Source organism: Pseudophryne corroboree, chromosome 8 (assembly GCF_028390025.1).
Source record: "Pseudophryne corroboree isolate aPseCor3 chromosome 8, aPseCor3.hap2, whole genome shotgun sequence".
Classification (NCBI taxonomy): domain Eukaryota; kingdom Metazoa; phylum Chordata; class Amphibia; order Anura; family Myobatrachidae; genus Pseudophryne; species Pseudophryne corroboree.
In genome coordinates, this window is record NC_086451.1 from 165,546,492 (window position 1) to 165,560,841 (window position 14,350).

The following is a 14,350-nucleotide window of genomic DNA, read 5'->3' on the forward strand; positions in this document are numbered from 1 at the left end:
TTGGGAGAAAAATGCAAAGGTACAAGACAGCTTTTCCTTGCCAATATCTCTCTTTTGCAAAGAGCTACGCATTGGAAAATTCAGGGCTATACCGTGTAGATGAAGCACTAACAGGAGGCTTTAAAATTTTCATTCTAGTGTCCTTCGTTTGGGAGAAAAATCCAATGGTACAAGACAGCTTTTCCTTGCCAATATCTCTCTTTTGCAAAGAGCTGCGCATTGGAAAATTCAGGGCTATGCCGTGTAGATGATGGCCTAACAGGAGGCTTTAAAATTTTCTTTCTAGTGTCCTTCGTTTGGGAGAAAAATGCAAAGGTACAAGACAGCTTTTCCTTGCCAATATCTCTCTTTTGCAAAGAGCTGCGCATTGGAAAATTCAGGGCTATGCCATGTAGATGATGGCCTAACAGGAGGCTTTAAAATTTTCTTTCTAGTGTCCTTCTTTTGGGAGAAAAATGCAAAGGTACAAGACAGCTTTTCCTTGCCAATATCTCTCTTTTGCAAAGAGCTGCGCATTGGAAAATTCAGGGCTATACCGTGTAGATGAAGCCCTAACAGGAGGCTTTAAAATTTTCTTTCTAGTGTCCTTCGTTTGGGAGAAAAATGCAAAGGTACAAGACAGCTTTTCCTTGCCAATATCTCTCTTTTGCAAAGAGCTGCGTATTGGAAAATTCAGGGCTATGCCGGGTAGATGATGGCCTAACAGGAGGCTTTAAAATTTTCTTTCTAGTGTCCTTCGTTTGGGAGAAAAATGCAAAGGTGCAAGACAGCTTTTCCTTGCCAATATCTCTCTTTTGCAAAGAGCTGCGCATTGGAAAATTCAGGGCTATACCGTGTAGATGATGGCCTAACAGGAGGCTTTAAAATTTTCTTTCTAGTGTCCTTCGTTTGGGAGAAAAATGCAAAAGTACAAGACAGATTTTCCTTGCCAATATCTCTCTTTTGCAAAGAGCTGCGCATTGGAAAATTCAGGGCTATACCGTGTAGATGAAGCCCTAACAGGAGGCTTTAAAATTTTCTTTCTAGTGTCCTTCGTTTGGGAGAAAAATGCAAAGGTACAAGACAGCTTTTCCTTGCCAATATCTCTCTTTTGCAAAGAGCTGCGCATTGGAAAATTCAGGGCTATGCCGTGTAGATGATGGCCTAACAGGAGGCTTTAAAATTTTATTTCTAGTGTCCTTCGTTTGGGAGAAAAATGCAAAGGTACAAGACAGCTTTTCCTTGCCAATATCTCTCTTTTGCAAAGAGCTGCGCATTGGAAAATTCAGGGCTATGCCGTGTAGATGATGGCCTAACAGGAGGCTTTAAAATTTTCTTTCTAGTGTCCTTCGTTTGGGAGAAAAATGCAAAGGTACAAGACAGCTTTTCCTTGCCAATATCTCTCTTTTGCAAAGAGCTACGCATTGGAAAATTCAGGGCTATACCGTGTAGATGAAGCACTAACAGGAGGCTTTAAAATTTTCATTCTAGTGTCCTTCGTTTGGGAGAAAAATCCAATGGTACAAGACAGCTTTTCCTTGCCAATATCTCTCTTTTGCAAAGAGCTGCGCATTGGAAAATTCAGGGCTATGCCGTGTAGATGATGGCCTAACAGGAGGCTTTAAAATTTTCTTTCTAGTGTCCTTCGTTTGGGAGAAAAATGCAAAGGTACAAGACAGCTTTTCCTTGCCAATATCTCTCTTTTGCAAAGAGCTGCGCATTGGAAAATTCAGGGCTATGCCGTGTAGATGATGGCCTAACAGGAGGCTTTAAAAATTTCTTTCTAGTGTCCTTCGTTTGGGAGAAAAATGCAAAGGTACAAGACAGCTTTTCCTTGCCAATATCTCTCTTTTGCAAAGAGCTGCGCATTGGAAAATTCAGGGCTATGCCGTGTAGATGATGGCCTAACAGGAGGCTTTAAAATTTTATTTCTAGTGTCCTTCGTTTGTGAGAAAAATGCAAAGGTACAAGACAGCTTTTCCTTGCCAATATCTCTCTTTTGCAAAGAGCTACGCATTGGAAAATTCAGGGCTATACCGTGTAGATGAAGCACTAACAGGAGGCTTTAAAATTTTTATTCTAGTGTCCTTCGTTTGGGAGAAAAATCCAATGGTACAAGACAGCTTTTCCTTGCCAATATCTCTCTTTTGCAAAGAGCTGCGCATTGGAAAATTCAGGGCTATGCCGTGTAGATGATGGCCTAACAGGAGGCTTTAAAATTTTCTTTCTAGTGTCCTTCGTTTGGGAGAAAAATGCAAAGGTACAAGACAGCTTTTCCTTGCCAATATCTCTCTTTTGCAAAGAGCTGCGCATTGGAAAATTCAGGGCTATGCCATGTAGATGATGGCCTAACAGGAGGCTTTAAAATTTTCTTTCTAGTGTCCTTCGTTTGGGAGAAAAATGCAAAGGTACAAGACAGCTTTTCCTTGCCAATATCTCTCTTTTGCAAAGAGCTGCGTATTGGAAAATTCAGGGCTATGCCGGGTAGATGATGGCCTAACAGGAGGCTTTAAAATTTTCTTTCTAGTGTCCTTCGTTTGGGATAAAAATGCAAAGGTGCAAGACAGCTTTTCCTTGCCAATATCTCTCTTTTGCAAAGAGCTGCGCATTGGAAAATTCAGGGCTATACCGTGTAGATGAAGCCCTGACAGGAGGCTTTAAAATTTTCTTTCTAGTGTCCTTCGTTTGGGAGAAAAATGCAAAGGTACAAGACAGCTTTTCCTTGCCAATATCTCTCTTTTGCAAAGAGCTGCGCATTGGAAAATTCAGGGCTATGCCATGTAGATGAAGCCCTAACAGGAGGCTTTAAAATTTTCATTCTAGTGTCCTTCGTTTGGGAGAAAAATGCAAAGGTACAAGACAGCTTTCCCTTGCCAATATCTCTCTTTTGCAAAGAGCTGCGCATTGGAAAATTCAGGGCTATGCCGTGTAGATGATGGCCTAACAGGAGGCTTTAAAATTTTCTTTCTAGTGTCCTTCGTTTGGGAGAAAAATGCAAAGGTACAAGACAGCTTTTCCTTGCCAATATCTCTCTTTTGCAAAGAGCTGCGCATTGGAAAATTCAGGGCTATACCGTGTAGATGAAGCACTAACAGGAGGCTTTAAAATTTTCATTCTAGTGTCCTTCGTTTGGGAGAAAAATCCAATGGTATAAGACAGCTTTTCCTTGCCAATATCTCTCTTTTGCAAAGAGCTGCGCATTGGAAAATTCAGGGCTATACCGTGTAGATGAAGCACTAATAGGAGGCTTTAAAATTTTCATTCTAGTGTCCTTCGTTTGGGAGAAAAATGCAAAGGTACAAGACAGCTTTTCCTTGCCAATATCTCTCTTTTGCAAAGAGCTGCGTATTGGAAAATTCAGGGCTATGCCGTGTCGATGATGGCCTAACAGGAGGCTTTAAAATTTTCTTTCTAGTGTCCTTCGTTTGGGAGAAAAATGCAAAGGTACAAGACAGCTTTTCCTTGCCAATATCTCTCTTTTGCAAAGAGCTGCGCATTGGAAAATTCAGGGCTATTCCGTGTAGATGAAGCACTAACAGGAGGCTTTAAAATTTTCATTCTAGTGTCCTTCGTTTGGGAGAAAAATGCAAAGGTACAAGACAGCTTTTCCTTGCCAATATCTCTCTTTTGCAAAGAGCTGCGCATTGGAAAATTCAGGGCTATGCCGTGTAGATGATGGCCTAACAGGAGGCTTTAAAATTTTCTTTCTAGTGTCCTTCGTTTGGGAGAAAAATGCAAAAGTACAAGACAGCTTTTCCTTGCCAATATCTCTCTTTTGCAAAGAGCTGCGCATTGGAAAATTCAGGGCTATACCGTGTAGATGAAGCCCTAACAGGAGGCTTTAAAATTTTCTTTCTAGTGTCCTTCGTTTGGGAGAAAAATGCAAAGGTACAAGACAGCTTTTCCTTGCCAATATCTCTCTTTTGCAAAGAGCTGCGCATTGGAAAATTCAGGGCTATGCCGTGTAGATGATGGCCTAACAGGAGGCTTTAAAATTTTATTTCTAGTGTCCTTCGTTTGGGAGAAAAATGCAAAGGTACAAGACAGCTTTTCCTTGCCAATATCTCTCTTTTGCAAAGAGCTACGCATTGGAAAATTCAGGGCTATACCGTGTAGATGAAGCACTAACAGGAGGCTTTAAAATTTTCATTCTAGTGTCATTCGTTTGGGAGAAAAATCCAATGGTACAAGACAGCTTTTCCTTGCCAATATCTCTCTTTTGCAAAGAGCTGCGCATTGGAAAATTCTGGGCTATGCCGTGTAGATGATGGCCTAACAGGAGGCTTTAAAATTTTCTTTCTAGTGTCCTTCGTTTGGGAGAAAAATGCAAAGGTACAAGACAGCTTTTCCTTGCCAATATCTCTCTTTTGCAAAGAGCTGCGCATTGGAAAATTCAGGGCTATGCCATGTAGATGAAGCCCTAACAGGAGGCTTTAAAATTTTCATTCTAGTGTCCTTCGTTTGGGAGAAAAATGCAAAGGTACAAGACAGCTTTCCCTTGCCAATATCTCTCTTTTGCAAAGAGCTGCGCATTGGAAAATTCAGGGCTATACCGTGTAGATGAAGCACTAACAGGAGGCTTTAAAATTTTCATTCTAGTGTCCTTCGTTTGGGAGAAAAATGCAAAGGTACAAGACAGCTTTTCCTTGCCAATATCTCTATTTTGCAAAGAGCTACGCATTGGAAAATTCAGGGCTATACCGTGTAGATAAAGCACTAACAGGAGGCTTTAAAATTTTCATTCTAGTGTCCTTCGTTTGGGAGAAAAATCCAATGGTACAAGACAGCTTTTCCTTGCCAATATCTCTCTTTTGCAAAGAGCTGCGCATTGGAAAATTCAGGGCTATGCCGTGTAGATGATGGCCTAACAGGAGGCTTTAAAATTTTCTTTCTAGTGTCCTTCGTTTGGGAGAAAAATGCAAAGGTACAAGACAGCTTTTCCTTGCCAATATCTCTCTTTTGCAAAGAGCTGCGCATTGGAAAATTCAGGGCTATGCCGTGTAGATGATGGCCTAACAGGAGGCTTTAAAATTTTCTTTCTAGTGTCCTTCGTTTGGGAGAAAAATGCAAAGGTACAAGACAGCTTTTCATTGCCAATATCTCTCTTTTGCAAAGAGCTGCGCATTGGAAAATTCAGGGCTATGCCGTGTAGATGATGGCCTAACAGGAGGCTTTAAAATTTTATTTCTAGTGTCCTTCGTTTGGGAGAAAAATGCAAAGGTACAAGACAGCTTTTCCTTGCCAATATCTCTCTTTTGCAAAGAGCTACGCATTGGAAAATTCAGGGCTATACCGTGTAGATGAAGCACTAACAGGAGGCTTTAAAATTTTCATTCTAGTGTCCTTCGTTTGGGAGAAAAATCCAATGGTACAAGACAGCTTTTCCTTGCCAATATCTCTCTTTTGCAAAGAGCTGCGCATTGGAAAATTCAGGGCTATGCCGTGTAGATGATGGCCTAACAGGAGGCTTTAAAATTTTCTTTCTAGTGTCCTTCGTTTGGGAGAAAAATGCAAAGGTACAAGACAGCTTTTCCTTGCCAATATCTCTCTTTTGCAAAGAGCTGCGCATTGGAAAATTCAGGGCTATGCCATGTAGAAGATGGCCTAACAGGAGGCTTTAAAATTTTCTTTCTAGTGTCCTTCGTTTGGGAGAAAAATGCAAAGGTACAAGACAGCTTTTCCTTGCCAATATCTCTCTTTTGCAAAGAGCTGCGTATTGGAAAATTCAGGGCTATGCCGGGTAGATGATGGCCTAACAGGAGGCTTTAAAATTTTCTTTCTAGTGTCCTTCGTTTGGGAGAAAAATGCAAAGGTGCAAGACAGCTTTTCCTTGCCAATATCTCTCTTTTGCAAAGAGCTGCGCATTGGAAAATTCAGGGCTATACCGTGTAGATGAAGCCCTAACAGGAGGCTTTAAAATTTTCTTTCTAGTGTCCTTCGTTTGGGAGAAAAATGCAAAGGTACAAGACAGCTTTTCCTTGCCAATATCTCTCTTTTGCAAAGAGCTGCGCATTGGAAAATTCAGGGCTATGCCGTGTAGATGATGGCCTAACAGGAGGCTTTAAAATTTTCTTTCTAGTGTCCTTCGTTTGGGAGAAAAATGCAAAGGTACAAGACAGCTTTTCCTTGCCAATATCTCTCTTTTGCAAAGAGCTACGCATTGGAAAATTCAGGGCAATACCGTGTAGATGAAGCACTAACAGGAGGCTTTAAAATTTTCATTCTAGTGTCCTTCGTTTGGGAGAAAAATGCAAAGGTACAAGACAGCTTTTCCTTGCCAATATCTCTCTTTTGCAAAGAGCTGCGCATTGGAAAATTCAGGGCTATGCCGTGTAGATGATGGCCTAACAGGAGGCTTTAAAATTTTCTTTCTAGTGTCCTTCGTTTGGGAGAAAAATGCAAAGGTACAAGACAGCTTTTCCTTGCCAATATCTCTCTTTTGCAAAGAGCTGCGCATTGGAAAATTCAGGGCTATGCCGTGTAGATGATGGCCTAACAGGAGGCTTTAAAAATTTCTTTCTAGTGTCCTTCGTTTGGGAGAAAAATGCAAAGGTACAAGACAGCTTTTCCTTGCCAATATCTCTCTTTTGCAAAGAGCTGCGCATTGGAAAATTCAGGGCTATGCCGTGTAGATGATGGCCTAACAGGAGGCTTTAAAATTTTATTTCTAGTGTCCTTCGTTTGTGAGAAAAATGCAAAGGTACAAGACAGCTTTTCCTTGCCAATATCTCTCTTTTGCAAAGAGCTACGCATTGGAAAATTCAGGGCTATACCGTGTAGATGAAGCACTAACAGGAGGCTTTAAAATTTTTATTCTAGTGTCCTTCGTTTGGGAGAAAAATCCAATGGTACAAGACAGCTTTTCCTTGCCAATATCTCTCTTTTGCAAAGAGCTGCGCATTGGAAAATTCAGGGCTATGCCGTGTAGATGATGGCCTAACAGGAGGCTTTAAAATTTTCTTTCTAGTGTCCTTCGTTTGGGAGAAAAATGCAAAGGTACAAGACAGCTTTTCCTTGCCAATATCTCTCTTTTGCAAAGAGCTGCGCATTGGAAAATTCAGGGCTATGCCATGTAGATGATGGCCTAACAGGAGGCTTTAAAATTTTCTTTCTAGTGTCCTTCGTTTGGGAGAAAAATGCAAAGGTACAAGACAGCTTTTCCTTGCCAATATCTCTCTTTTGCAAAGAGCTGCGTATTGGAAAATTCAGGGCTATGCCGGGTAGATGATGGCCTAACAGGAGGCTTTAAAATTTTCTTTCTAGTGTCCTTCGTTTGGGATAAAAATGCAAAGGTGCAAGACAGCTTTTCCTTGCCAATATCTCTCTTTTGCAAAGAGCTGCGCATTGGAAAATTCAGGGCTATACCGTGTAGATGAAGCCCTGACAGGAGGCTTTAAAATTTTCTTTCTAGTGTCCTTCGTTTGGGAGAAAAATGCAAAGGTACAAGACAGCTTTTCCTTGCCAATATCTCTCTTTTGCAAAGAGCTGCGCATTGGAAAATTCAGGGCTATGCCATGTAGATGAAGCCCTAACAGGAGGCTTTAAAATTTTCATTCTAGTGTCCTTCGTTTGGGAGAAAAATGCAAAGGTACAAGACAGCTTTCCCTTGCCAATATCTCTCTTTTGCAAAGAGCTGCGCATTGGAAAATTCAGGGCTATGCCGTGTAGATGATGGCCTAACAGGAGGCTTTAAAATTTTCTTTCTAGTGTCCTTCGTTTGGGAGAAAAATGCAAAGGTACAAGACAGCTTTTCCTTGCCAATATCTCTCTTTTGCAAAGAGCTGCGCATTGGAAAATTCAGGGCTATACCGTGTAGATGAAGCACTAACAGGAGGCTTTAAAATTTTCATTCTAGTGTCCTTCGTTTGGGAGAAAAATCCAATGGTATAAGACAGCTTTTCCTTGCCAATATCTCTCTTTTGCAAAGAGCTGCGCATTGGAAAATTCAGGGCTATACCGTGTAGATGAAGCACTAATAGGAGGCTTTAAAATTTTCATTCTAGTGTCCTTCGTTTGGGAGAAAAATGCAAAGGTACAAGACAGCTTTTCCTTGCCAATATCTCTCTTTTGCAAAGAGCTGCGTATTGGAAAATTCAGGGCTATGCCGTGTCGATGATGGCCTAACAGGAGGCTTTAAAATTTTCTTTCTAGTGTCCTTCGTTTGGGAGAAAAATGCAAAGGTACAAGACAGCTTTTCCTTGCCAATATCTCTCTTTTGCAAAGAGCTGCGCATTGGAAAATTCAGGGCTATTCCGTGTAGATGAAGCACTAACAGGAGGCTTTAAAATTTTCATTCTAGTGTCCTTCGTTTGGGAGAAAAATGCAAAGGTACAAGACAGCTTTTCCTTGCCAATATCTCTCTTTTGCAAAGAGCTGCGCATTGGAAAATTCAGGGCTATGCCGTGTAGATGATGGCCTAACAGGAGGCTTTAAAATTTTCTTTCTAGTGTCCTTCGTTTGGGAGAAAAATGCAAAAGTACAAGACAGCTTTTCCTTGCCAATATCTCTCTTTTGCAAAGAGCTGCGCATTGGAAAATTCAGGGCTATACCGTGTAGATGAAGCCCTAACAGGAGGCTTTAAAATTTTCTTTCTAGTGTCCTTCGTTTGGGAGAAAAATGCAAAGGTACAAGACAGCTTTTCCTTGCCAATATCTCTCTTTTGCAAAGAGCTGCGCATTGGAAAATTCAGGGCTATGCCGTGTAGATGATGGCCTAACAGGAGGCTTTAAAATTTTATTTCTAGTGTCCTTCGTTTGGGAGAAAAATGCAAAGGTACAAGACAGCTTTTCCTTGCCAATATCTCTCTTTTGCAAAGAGCTACGCATTGGAAAATTCAGGGCTATACCGTGTAGATGAAGCACTAACAGGAGGCTTTAAAATTTTCATTCTAGTGTCATTCGTTTGGGAGAAAAATCCAATGGTACAAGACAGCTTTTCCTTGCCAATATCTCTCTTTTGCAAAGAGCTGCGCATTGGAAAATTCTGGGCTATGCCGTGTAGATGATGGCCTAACAGGAGGCTTTAAAATTTTCTTTCTAGTGTCCTTCGTTTGGGAGAAAAATGCAAAGGTACAAGACAGCTTTTCCTTGCCAATATCTCTCTTTTGCAAAGAGCTGCGCATTGGAAAATTCAGGGCTATGCCATGTAGATGAAGCCCTAACAGGAGGCTTTAAAATTTTCATTCTAGTGTCCTTCGTTTGGGAGAAAAATGCAAAGGTACAAGACAGCTTTCCCTTGCCAATATCTCTCTTTTGCAAAGAGCTGCGCATTGGAAAATTCAGGGCTATACCGTGTAGATGAAGCACTAACAGGAGGCTTTAAAATTTTCATTCTAGTGTCCTTCGTTTGGGAGAAAAATGCAAAGGTACAAGACAGCTTTTCCTTGCCAATATCTCTATTTTGCAAAGAGCTACGCATTGGAAAATTCAGGGCTATACCGTGTAGATAAAGCACTAACAGGAGGCTTTAAAATTTTCATTCTAGTGTCCTTCGTTTGGGAGAAAAATCCAATGGTACAAGACAGCTTTTCCTTGCCAATATCTCTCTTTTGCAAAGAGCTGCGCATTGGAAAATTCAGGGCTATGCCGTGTAGATGATGGCCTAACAGGAGGCTTTAAAATTTTCTTTCTAGTGTCCTTCGTTTGGGAGAAAAATGCAAAGGTACAAGACAGCTTTTCCTTGCCAATATCTCTCTTTTGCAAAGAGCTGCGCATTGGAAAATTCAGGGCTATGCCGTGTAGATGATGGCCTAACAGGAGGCTTTAAAATTTTCTTTCTAGTGTCCTTCGTTTGGGAGAAAAATGCAAAGGTACAAGACAGCTTTTCATTGCCAATATCTCTCTTTTGCAAAGAGCTGCGCATTGGAAAATTCAGGGCTATGCCGTGTAGATGATGGCCTAACAGGAGGCTTTAAAATTTTATTTCTAGTGTCCTTCGTTTGGGAGAAAAATGCAAAGGTACAAGACAGCTTTTCCTTGCCAATATCTCTCTTTTGCAAAGAGCTACGCATTGGAAAATTCAGGGCTATACCGTGTAGATGAAGCACTAACAGGAGGCTTTAAAATTTTCATTCTAGTGTCCTTCGTTTGGGAGAAAAATCCAATGGTACAAGACAGCTTTTCCTTGCCAATATCTCTCTTTTGCAAAGAGCTGCGCATTGGAAAATTCAGGGCTATGCCGTGTAGATGATGGCCTAACAGGAGGCTTTAAAATTTTCTTTCTAGTGTCCTTCGTTTGGGAGAAAAATGCAAAGGTACAAGACAGCTTTTCCTTGCCAATATCTCTCTTTTGCAAAGAGCTGCGCATTGGAAAATTCAGGGCTATGCCGTGTAGATGATGGCCTAACAGGAGGCTTTAAAATTTTATTTCTAGTGTCCTTCGTTTGTGAGAAAAATGCAAAGGTACAAGACAGCTTTTCCTTGCCAATATCTCTCTTTTGCAAAGAGCTACGCATTGGAAAATTCAGGGCTATACCGTGTAGATGAAGCACTAACAGGAGGCTTAAAAATTTTCATTCTAGTGTCCTTCGTTTGGGAGAAAAATCCAATGGTACAAGACAGCTTTTCCTTGCCAATATCTCTCTTTTGCAAAGAGCTGCGCATTGGAAAATTCAGGGCTATGCCGTGTAGATGATGGCCTAACAGGAGGCTTTAAAATTTTCTTTCTAGTGTCCTTCGTTTGGGAGAAAAATGCAAAGGTACAAGACAGCTTTTCCTTGCCAATATCTCTCTTTTGCAAAGAGCTGCGCATTGGAAAATTCAGGGCTATGCCATGTAGATGATGGCCTAACAGGAGGCTTTAAAATTTTCTTTCTAGTGTCCTTCGTTTGGGAGAAAAATGCAAAGGTACAAGACAGCTTTTCCTTGCCAATATCTCTCTTTTGCAAAGAGCTGCGTATTGGAAAATTCAGGGCTATGCCGGGTAGATGATGGCCTAACAGGAGGCTTTAAAATTTTCTTTCTAGTGTCCTTCGTTTGGGAGAAAAATGCAAAGGTGCAAGACAGCTTTTCCTTGCCAATATCTCTCTTTTGCAAAGAGCTGCGCATTGGAAAATTCAGGGCTATACCGTGTAGATGAAGCCCTAACAGGAGGCTTTAAAATTTTCTTTCTAGTGTCCTTCGTTTGGGAGAAAAATGCAAAGGTACAAGACAGCTTTTCCTTGCCAATATCTCTCTTTTGCAAAGAGCTGCGCATTGGAAAATTCAGGGCTATGCCGTGTAGATGATGGCCTAACAGGAGGCTTTAAAATTTTCTTTCTAGTGTCCTTCGTTTGGGAGAAAAATGCAAAGGTACAAGACAGCTTTTCCTTGCCAATATCTCTCTTTTGCAAAGAGCTGCGCATTGGAAAATTCAGGGCTATACCGTGTAGATGAAGCACTAACAGGAGGCTTTAAAATTTTCATTCTAGTGTCCTTCGTTTGGGAGAAAAATCCAATGGTACACTACAGCTTTTCCTTGCCAATATCTCTCTTTTGCAAAGAGCTGCGCATTGGAAAATTCTGGGCTATACCGTGTAGATGAAGCACTAACAGGAGGCTTTAAAATTTTCATTCTAGTGTCCTTCGTTTGGGAGAAAAATGCAAAGGTACAAGACAGCTTTTCCTTGCCAATATCTCTCTTTTGCAAAGAGCTGCGCATTGGAAAATTCAGGGCTATGCCGTGTAGATGATGGCCTAACAGGAGGCTTTAAAATTTTCTTTCTAGTGTCCTTCGTTTGGGAGAAAAATGCAAAGGTACAAGACAGCTTTTCCTTGCCAATATCTCTCTTTTGCAAAGAGCTGCGCATTGGAAAATTCAGGGCTATACCGTGTAGATGAAGCACTAACAGGAGGCTTTAAAATTTTCATTCTAGTGTCCTTCGTTTGGGAGAAAAATCCAATGGTACAAGACAGCTTTTCCTTGCCAATATCTCTCTTTTGCAAAGAGCTGCGCATTGGAAAATTCAGGGCTATGCCGTGTAGATGATGGCCTAACAGGAGGCTTTAAAATTTTCTTTCTAGTGTCCTTCGTTTGGGAGAAAAATGCAAAGGTACAAGACAGCTTTTCCTTGCCAATATCTCTCTTTTGCAAAGAGCTGCGCATTGGAAAATTCAGGGCTATGCCGTGTAGATGATGGCCTAACAGGAGGCTTTAAAATTTTCTTTCTAGTGTCCTTCGTTTGTGAGAAAAATGCAAAGGTACAAGACAGCTTTTCCTTGCCAATATCTCTCTTTTGCAAAGAGCTACGCATTGGAAAATTCAGGGCAATACCGTGTAGATGAAGCACTAACAGGAGGCTTTAAAATTTTCATTCTAGTGTCCTTCGTTTGGGAGAAAAATCCAATGGTACAAGACAGCTTTTCCTTGCCAATATCTCTCTTTTGCAGAGAGCTGTGCATTGGAAAATTCAGGGCTATGCCGTGTAGATGATGGCCTAACAGGAGGCTTTAAAATTTTCTTTCTAGTGTCCTTCGTTTGGGAGAAAAATGCAAAGGTACAAGACAGCTTTTCCTTGCCAATATCTCTCTTTTGCAAAGAGCTACGCATTGGAAAATTCAGGGCTATGTCGTGTAGATGATGGCCTAACAGGAGGCTTTAAAATTTTCTTTCTAGTGTCCTTCGTTTGGGAGAAAAATGCAAAGGTACAAGACAGCTTTTCCTTGCCAATATCTCTCTTTTGCAAAGAGCTGCGCATTGAAATATTCAGGGCTATACCGTGTAGATGAAGCACTAACAGGAGGCTTTAAAATTTACATTCTAGTGTTCTTCGTTTCGAGAGTTTCCTTGTGCTGCCTCAGTTGGATCTCCTTCACTTGACAGGGGGGTGCCCGAGCAGCGACCCTCCCCAGCTCTAGCCCAACTCCTACTTACCTGCCAGGTGAGATACTATGATCATGAAGGTGCTTCTCCCAGGGCAAGGCTCACCCATTGCACTCTGGGTGTGCTGCTCCTGCGATTTCCCCAAATGTGGGAAACTTGACTGCATAATTTGTGTTTCCCCTGGTCGGCTCTCGTATAATTCAGATCTCTTTGTCTCAGGTCTCTCTCCAGCCTAGTTTGCTGTCTGTTTCCACTTCTCTTTTCTTGAGCCGCTCCCTTCTATGCCCTTGCGCACTATCCTGACTTCTCCCGTCTGCTTAATTTGTGCCTTCCAACGCACAATGCGAACTACAGGTAGTGCTGCAGGGCCCACACCCTTTTACTTGCCTTATAGATCAGCTCTGGAGCTGTTACAGTGCCCAGCTGCTGCAAGAAATCAGCTTGAATGCTTCAGGGGCTGGGGTATAGCCAACATGAGCCCCACACCGAAGGAGGGTGGAGGTGTTTAATGCGAACTAGGGGTCATCCAAGCGCCGCAAAAGGCTGCCATGCCCTGCACGCCCCTTTTCTCTTTTCATATGCAGATGTAGGTCCCTGCGGCCCTGGCATTACCGCTCCAACTAGTCACCCCTGGCCGGGGTTCCCTGGAGGAGTGGGGACCCCTTAAATCAAGAGGTTCCTCCCCTCGAGGCACCCAAGGGCCAGAGGTGAAGCCCGAGGCTGTCCCCAGCACCCCTGGGTGGTGGGTGCCGGGCTGATAGCCATGTGTGTAAAAAAAGAATATTGTTGTTTTTTTTTGTAGAACTACAAGGCCCAGCAAGCCTCCCCCGCTTGCTGGTACTTGGAGAACCTCAAGTACCAGCAGGCAGGGAAATAACGGGCTTGCTGGTACCTGTAGTTCTACAACTACAAAAAATACCCAAATAAAAACACAAACACACACAGCGTGACAGTAAAATTATTGAGACAGGCTGTAGCATGTGGGTGCATGTAACCCTATAAAAGTGATGGATTGGGTGACTATTACAATACCCACTGTTGCTGTCTGAAAAATTATGGATTTATAGATTGCTCTGCCGAGACATGTTTTTTTCTAAAATGCACCACAGGTATGGATGGATAGTATACTTGACGACACAGAGGTAGGTAGAGCAGTGGCCTACTGTACCGTACTGCTATATATTATATTATTTATTATTATTATTATCCTTTATTTATATGGCGCCACAAGGGTTCCGCAGTGTCCAATTACAGAGTACATAAACAAATAATCAAACAGGAAAACAGCAACTTACAGTTGACGACAATATAGGACAAGTACAGGGTAAATAAACATAGCTACATCAGCAGATGACACTGGAATAAGTATCAGGTGGCAGAAGACTGCTGGATTTGGTGCAGCTGAAGATTATTAAAGTAAGAAAAGAGTAAGCACATGAGGGAAGAGGGCTCTGCTCGTGAGAGCTTACATTCTAAAAGGGAGGGGTAGACAGACAGGGGTGAGACAGATGGGGTACATAGAGAGCGTGGAACAGAGGTTTAGGATGAGATTTGGCTGGGTTTGGTGAAGAAG

The 14,350-nt window shown here is 41.9% G+C and overlaps 1 non-coding gene across 1 annotated transcript; it reads left to right on the forward strand.

Annotated features, from left to right (window-relative positions):
- Window positions 1–12,820: 12,820 nt before the first annotated feature.
- LOC134952010 (U1 spliceosomal RNA) lies at window positions 12,821–12,983 on the forward strand. Its single transcript, XR_010184636.1, has one exon. It is a non-coding gene; the product is annotated as a U1 spliceosomal RNA (small nuclear RNA).
- Window positions 12,984–14,350: the final 1,367 nt, after the last annotated feature.